The following is an 8,951-nucleotide window of genomic DNA, read 5'->3' as shown; positions in this document are numbered from 1 at the left end:
TCAATTTTGGCTATTCATTCCTTAGAGAGTGTGATATTTGAGCCATCCAAAAAGTTTCAGAAAGTTCCTATAAGTCTTCCAAATGCAGTAAATATAAGAAATATCCCAACACTTAGATTATAAGAATGAATGAAAAATGAAAAATATCTATTTAAAGAAAAGATTAAAAAAATAACATGGAGTGCTCCATTTATAATGATATATATCAAATATAAAGACAATTTATAAAAAGTTATTTCAAAAATAAAATCTAATAAACAACAAACTTCAAATTTCAATAGCACACTGTTGAACTCACAACAACTTCGATTACATTCACATGAAAGCTTTATATTTGTAAATTTGAAACTAAAAAATGGAACCTTTAAAAATGGTACATTAATATTTTAACCTATTGTATCTTAAAAATAATCTTTTATTTCATATTTTTCTCAATCAAATTCTAAGTCATCTTATAAAAGATACATGCGTGACCGCTTCTTTATAAAAAAGACATAGGGGAAAAGACCTAGTAGCCACCCATGCTAACTTCATGAACCTATAGTTCCTAATCCGTATGTTGAAATTCATCATTTTTTTCTATGAACCTTCATAGGTGAGTGAAGAGCTTAAAGCTGGCCTTTCAACTTTTTCATATTTATAGAGCTCTCTATAGAACTCATAGAGTGCAAGGTGGTTTAAAAGTGTCATTTTAAAATGTTTGCTCATATCCCACTACTATGACCCCCTAATGATTGTGACTTTTTAACCCAAAATACTTTTACAACTATCCAATTAGTCAAAGAATTTTTTCCATAAAATGTTCACTTTATAATGTGAACTCGTTCGCTAGGTAGAAAAGGTGGTGAGGGGATCACTTTAATTAAAACACATTGTCCCTAGCAGTAATCAAAATCCTATGTTATTACATCCCTTAATGTACCCCACTTAACCAAAGCCGACACTAAAACTATTCACAGTGACATGTATATATGTTTTCCAAATGTCATGTTAACACCCATAGTTAACCAAATTACTAAGGCAAACTAACCCTAAACCAGTTCATTTTCGTCATGTAGAAGTTACTTGCAAAGCTCCCACCACCTTTATCAAGCTCTAGACCATTTCGCTCAACCTTATTCTTCTTCTACATTTGAGGTGATAAAGCATGCAGTAATAGTACCTCACCCTTATTTATCATTCACTTTGTTGTTTCCATGATTTTCTTATGGTTTTCATTGCATTTTTTTTTTTTTTGCTTCCACCATGAAATGATTGCATGTAATGTTATACAAAGAAATAATTAGAGGATATGGAAAATAAAGTGTACAATGTCGATATAATCATTTTTTTATGTTTTATTTTTTGTGAATGTTTGAAGCATCTTGCAAGTTTTGATGAAAATATAAGATTTTATTTGTGTTTAGAATTTTCTTTCATATATTTACCAAAATTATTACTTTGAGTGTGTTTCAATCATTCTATAAAGTTTCGTTGTAGCTAACAATGTAAATGAAGGAAATCATTATAGGAAAAGATAAATGAAAAAATGGGGCTTCAAATGGTTTCAAAATAAATAAATGAAATGTAAAAGGGATTATTTTAAATGTGAATTGCTAAGTGGTTAAGGGTTTGTAATGACTTTAGGGTTTTTATTAATTGAATGTGAATTTTGGTTTCATAGAAAGGATATTTGTGGGATTTGGGATGAGGTTAAGGGTTTTGGAATGATTTAAGGGTTTGTAATATTGATGTTAAAGATTTTTAATCATCAAATGTACAACCATAGAAACAAATAATTAATCGAAATGATCAAGTAATTGTCAACATTGTTAAAAAAAGAGAGACCAATTTTCTGTTATTCCTTTTTTATTCAATCTTTCCTTAGTTTTATGTTTTAATCTTTTCACCTTCAAATCATTGCAAGTAATGTGATAGAAAGAAATAACTAGAACAAATGGTAAAAAAATACCATACATTGTCAATTTAATCATTACTTGCTATTGTACTATGTGTATCTCCATAGTTTCTTCCAATCTTTGTTTAAAGTAGGGGGAGTTGTCTGTATTCATCATTGTCTTCCATGGACTATTATTCTTAAAACTACAACACCCACTCATGCTTCCAATCACCCACCTTTGCATACATCTATTTGACTGCAGTGCCTCATTAAAGTAAGTACATGCATTATTAGGTTGTCATCATTGTATGCATTGTTCAATTGACATTAACTGTGTACATTGTTAAGTTGATATTGATTGTTTGAATTGTTAATTTGATAATGTTGTATGCATTCATCAATGTACCATCACATGTATGTATTTTTTTTGTTGAAATACACAATGTGCATATACGTAAGAATGTATCCATTCTTCAACTCACATGCATTCTTTGCATTAGTCTAGTTTTCAATCTGCTACTTTTCATTCTTCACCTAACACTCTTTACATAACAAGTTTACATTGACTTGATTTGCCCCTAAATCTATGTATAATTCAAGCATTGTTGTCCGCAGTTAAGTGATGAACTTTAGTTTCTTGTTGTTTGATAATTTCTTGGTTGAATATTGATTGTTGTTTCTAATGTATCTCAATTATCAAAGCCAACCTCTTTTATAGATTGATGTAGGAGCATCCTAGGGTAGTCGGCAATCTGGTATGTAGGAGAATAGAGCTTAGATTTGTTGACTTATGGCTCACATAGTTGGGTACGTATTTAAGGCACATTGGGGATCACTTTCCTAAGTTTGCATGAAGTTAGGAGTAATCGTGTTGGAGTTATAGTCATTTTGGTGACTATTGGTAATGTGTTCCTTATTTACTGGCAGACCTTAGAGATTTTTTTTGCAAGCTTCAATCCAAGGGAGTTAGCCTATGTGCTGTAGGATTTGGATAGCTAGATGGAATGTGGACCTATGCCTAAGGGTGCATACTTTCATGTTATCATTTGAGTTAGTTATGCATTGTAAACTTGGGGATTTTCATAAGTATTTAGTTATTTCATGTATCTTATATATGTTTCCAAGCTGACTTACTACTTGATGATGTATTTGATGTGAGTTTTTATTTAATGTAACTTACTAGGCTAACATGTGTCTTGGTTTAGTATAAGTGGAGGATCTTGTGATTTCTTTAGGCATTATTATTTAGTTTAGCATAGAGTAGTTGAGAGGAGCAAAGCTTAGGAGAGCTAGTAGCTAGGTGTGGGCTTAGGAAAAAAAAGGTTTGTTGGTGGCTTGTGAGCACAAGTTTAGATTATTCTTGAGTTTTTCCACCAAATTGTGGATCTCGGCTAGCTAGGTGTTTGGATCTTGCAAGGTCTTGTAGAATTATTATTGTAACTGTTAGTGTATTTGGCCACAACCCAGAAGGTCTTACAGTTGGGCATGTTGAATATAAATCTTATGATTCTATTATGAGAATTGGGATTGTTGTGGACCTAAATATATGTGTTATTTTTTATATTATATGGTGTGCTTATTTGTTGGGGGTTGGGATATCTCCTTTGGGTATTACCCTACCATGTAACGCATCAAGTTGTATCAAAGATGGTTGATCTTGTGGTATTGGTTAATATTGTGGATTTTTCACTTTGGGCTTGCAAAGATCTTAGTAGATGCCTCTAAGAATATTGGAACCTAGGATGATTGTAGACCTTTATAAATTTGTGGATTCAAGGATTACATAGAATATTAGATTCAATTTTGCATATCTGGGATGGAGCTAATGAAATGATATGGTCAATGTCATTGTGAGAGCTATAGTTGGTGTGCCTAGGAATGTGTTTACTAAAGCTCGAAATGAGAAAGTTGCTAAAGAGTTTGAAGTTGTTGGATATAGTGATGAAGACAAAACTAATTGCATGGAGAGACATATGGAAGACATAGCTAGTCAACTAGATAGATCTGGAGGTCACTTGAAGCTAAAGCATAAGATGGATGTTTCAAGTTTCTCAAGTAAATTGAATCCTGAAGACTAAGTTGATTAGATTAGTGAGTTGGAAGACTACTTTGAGCTAGAGGATATTGCAAATCCACTCAAAGTGAGGTTGTCACAAACTAATTTGAAAGGACATGCTACTTTTGGTGGAAAGAATTGCAAAGAGATAGAGAAGAGAAAGGTGAAATGAAGATCACTAGGTGGAGATTGATGGTAACTAAATTGAAGGCTAATTTCATTCCTTTTGATTATGAACTTGAATTGTTTAAGAGGTTCCAAAATCTGAATGGTAAGGATATGGCTATGAAGGATTACATTGAGGAGCTTTACAAGTTAATTATTTGGTATGGACATAGCAATTTGTTCATGGAAAATGTGAAGCCAGATATATTAATGGTCTAAGATTCAATATTCAGGATGAGATTGGTATGTTGAAGATAGATTTGGTTGAGGATGCTTATTAGTATTCTTTGAGGGTAGAAGATAGGTTGAAGAGAAGACATAATTCTTGAGGGAAGTTGAAGAAGGATCATTTGGTGAAGAGAAAATAGATTTTTGAGGATGAACCAAAACCTATTAAGCAGAATAGAAGAACAAGTAGATATGCATTTAAGGGTACTTATTTCAAATGTGGTGAGGAAGGACATAGAGCTTTTGAATGTCCCAATGGTAATTGGAAGTCTATGTTGGAATTCTTTAGAATAACTGAGATGAGGGTGAATCAATTATCCAAGGTCTAGATGTACAATTAAAACTTTTCACAACTTAGTGAACACATATCCATAAAACATTTTCATCACGTATGCTAGATTATGCAATCACTTAAACTTGTAGGTTATTGTCAAATCAACTTTGTAGAAATGTAAACATGAAACATAATAGATTCAATAACACATTTGACACAAAGATTTAATGTGGAAACCCAATTTGGGAAAAACCACTAGTAACATGCTACCCATTATCACTCTTCTAAAGTGATGCCCTGTGAAAGGCCAACCCTATTAAAGGTTACAATGCACATTGTTAAATGTGACCCAGTTAAAAGATTTCAATTACCCTGTTTGGAGTGAACCTTTTTAGAGGACTTTAGATCATTCACTTATATTTTCATTTGGTTAAAGAACTTACAAATCACTATTAGGTCAACCTTAATCCAAATGATTTACCCTAGACTAGTACAATGATTACGAAGTAATAGTAAGGCTTGACCTGATAACAACTTACAACACACTTGTAGATTATAGATCTCTATTTTGTCCCTCCATTATGCTTGGCTTTCACACACTTCAGCTCTAAAATCTTGTTCACCCTTCAAGTATCCATACCCTTAAGCCTTCTTTCTTTGTTTTCCAATACAAACACTTCTCTTAGGTCACTGAATGAAGCAATACCCTAGACTCCTTGTCTTCCTTCTAGGTTCTCGCACATGAAAACCTTTTCTTCTAACCAACCATCTCTATATATAGAAAATTAAAATCTTTTCTCATTTATTCTCCTTTGTCCATTTTAGGATTAGGTTAGATTAGGTAGGATTCAATGAATTTACCCTTCTTTTCATTTCATCCCCTTCTAGAAACCTCTCCTTTAATTCTCTTTGAACTCACCTTGAAATGATTTATCTTGAATTCTATGCCACCAACTCATCAAGCTTATCTTTCACATGGTTCACACAATCCAAGAAATCAAACTTGTTAGCTCAGATTCATCAAACTCTAGATCTTTCTCATACTATCAACACTTAGCATTAACTAGTTTCTAATGCTTGGCACATACTGCATTTCTCGACATCCTCTATCAAATCACTCAGCATGAACTAAATTTTAGTAGTGCTCGGCATCAACTAAACTTTACTCGAGTTACACTGAAATTGACTTTTCTCAACTCCAACTGATTTTATGCCCAGCTTACACTAACTTTACTCAGTACCTACTATGCAAAATGTTAAGCTTGGTAGACATACTTTTTTTAACTTGTTCTTTTGAACTTAATTAGTGTAACTATATATTGAAACCTTAAGTATATTATCAATGCACTATAATATCACTGTCTTAACTAATCCTTGTACTCTTTTTCCATATCACAACTCAACCTTTCCTCTAAGTGCTATTGTTACCTCATTTGATCAAATCCTTTTCATCAATCAAACAAATGATACTACTTAAATCATATAAGCAATTATCTTACCAACAAGTAATAGGTTTGATATCAGTGAAAAAAAAAATGATTGAAACACATATTCACACTTGTATCAATTTGTTTTCAACAATCTCTCTCTTCGGCATTGATGGAACGCCAAACTGACAAACCTTAATTAGTATAGCCAAAAAAATACCAAAAATAAAATAATTCCTTATATTGAAATCTCTCCCTTTATCAACAACTCTCATCTTCTGAATAGGTTACAAAATTTTATTCTGATCAATAAACAATCAATCAACTCATCCTTATGACTCCCTTGACATTAACTCCATCTTACTAGATAGATGTAATCAACAGGTACATTTTCTCCCTCTAAGTAGATATTCCATGTGTCTTCTATCTATATCTTTTATCTCCCTTTATGTCTCTCTTTCTAGATTTCAACAATTAGGAGGATTGGGATTTCTCCCTCATCTCCCTCGGCAATATCTTCCTTTTTTAAACCATCTCCCTCTTTGACAACAATGCCAAGGACTTGTCATCTTAATTTGCAGATATGAACATTATTAGTTTCTCCCTCAGTCAGCTATCTTGTGATTGATTTATAACTCTAGCTCTTTTATTACTTTAGGCAACTCCTAAAGTATGATCCATTGCATCAATGTGTAACATATTTCAATCAACTTGTTTGATTCAGGGCACTACTTCTTAGATAGTCTTTGATAGGGGTATCACCCCTAGTTTACCTCTTAGATACTCATGAGCATCCTTAGGTAATTCTTTTGTGAAGATATCAATTATTTTCTCTTTTGTGTTAACATATTACATCTTCACCTCTTTATCTTGAACTAATTCTCTTAAGTAATGATAGTTGATTGCAATGTGCTTAGTCTTTTTATGTATCACAGGATTCTTTGATATATTTAAAGCATGTATTATCATAATAAAGTATCATAGGTTCATTGATTTTCTCTTTCATACCTTTGAATAGTTATTTAGTCTATACAATGTTTGTACAATTTACTACAGTAACAACATATTCAGCTTTAGTAGTAGATTTAGAGATTCAATTTTGTTTCTTGCTAGTCCATATAACCACCTTTTGCTTAAGAAAAATTCTCCTCCACTAGTGTTCTTTCTGTCATCAATATTTCCAGCCCAATTAGCATCAATATAGGCTCTTAATTCAAATTTCTCATTTTTCTTATAGTATAAACCATAGTCTTTTGTTCCTTTTATATATCTCATTATTCTCTTTACTTCCATCAAATGACTCTCCCTAGGATTAGCAGAGAATCATACAACTATCTCTATAGATAATGCAATATAATGCTTTCTATGTATTATATATTATAATTTTCTAATCATAGACCTGTATAATGTTTGATTCACCTTAGTTGAATCATCATTCTTTGACAATTTATGTCTTTTCACCATAGGTGTGCTTACAGGCTTGGAGTCCTCCAATCCAAAAATTTCTAATATCTCCTTAACATACTTTGACTGAGTGATGTATATACCATATTTTATCTAATGTACTTGCAAACCCACAAAGAACTTGATCTCTCCAAACATAGACACCTCAAATTCTTGCTTCATTTCATTTGCAAAATCCCTACATAAAGTATCTTGACCTCCAAATATGATATCATCAAAAAAAAATTAGATAGTAAAATACCTTTGCCTTTCTCTATCTTCAAGTACAAATTGTTGTTATCATCAGTCCTATCAAATCCAATCTTCACAAGATAACTATGAAGCCTCTCATACCATGCTCTTGGTGTTTGCTTCAAACCATATAAAGCTTTGTGTCATCTACATACCATGCTCTTATTATTTGCATCAACAAATCCTTCTACCTATTCTATATAAACTTCTTCCTCTAATATACCATTCAAAAATGTTGACTTAACATCCATTTGGTACACTTTGAAACCTTTATATGCAGAGTAAGAAATTAAAGTTCTTCCTCCCTCCAATATTGCAACAAGGGAAAATGTTTCTCCATAGTCTATCTCTTCTTGTTGTGCATATCCTTTAGAAACTAATCTTGTCTTGTTTCTTGTGACTTCACCATTTTCATCAAACTCATTTCTATATACCCACTTGGTACCAATCACATTTTTATCTTCTGGTCTAGGATCTAGACTTCGTATTTTATTTTTCTCAATTTGTTCAATCTCTTGTTCCCTGGATTTACTCCAATCCATATCTTCCAAGGCATCTTTCACTATTTTAGGTTCTTGTATGCTCAGAAAACATGTATCATTTCTCAACTTGCTCCTTGTCATTTGTCTAGCATCTTTATCTCCAATTATTTGTGCAGTAGGGTGATGTCTTTTGACATACTTAGATAATCTCAGTTCTACTCCGGTTTCTTCACTTGCTCTATCAACTTCTGAATCACTATGTACATCTCTATTAGGTAGTTCAACATCTCTTTCATGTACACTAATCTTAGAATTGAAATGTACCTCAACTTCATTATGTAACTCGGCACCTGAATGCAACTCTGTTCCTAAATGTAGCTCGACATTCATAGTATGTGATTCAACAGTCACTGAAACTTTTTGTTGTTTTACAACTTGATTTACAACATATTCATCAATAAGAATACCTTCATAAAAGTATACAAATAATTTTTATTCTTTTGGTTCCTTCGTAGGTTCAGCCTCATACACTTATGTATATTCATCAAATTTCACATTTGTACTTTCCAAAACTTTGTTAGTGTTAGTATTTAAACACTTATAAGCTTTACTTCTTATGGAATAACTAAAGAATATACCTTCTTCACTTTTTGTATCTAATTTACCATTCTTGAAATCTTTGAAAATATAACACTTGCTTCCAAATACCTTAAAATATGTTACATTGAGTGAGTATCCATACCAT

Source organism: Cupressus sempervirens, chromosome 10 (genome assembly GCF_028749045.1).
Source record: "Cupressus sempervirens isolate cs-2001-9-10 chromosome 10, ASM2874904v1, whole genome shotgun sequence".
Taxonomy (NCBI): Eukaryota; Viridiplantae; Streptophyta; class Pinopsida; order Cupressales; family Cupressaceae; genus Cupressus; species Cupressus sempervirens.
The sequence above is the reverse complement of the archived record's forward strand: the minus strand, read 5'-3'. Positions refer to the sequence as shown.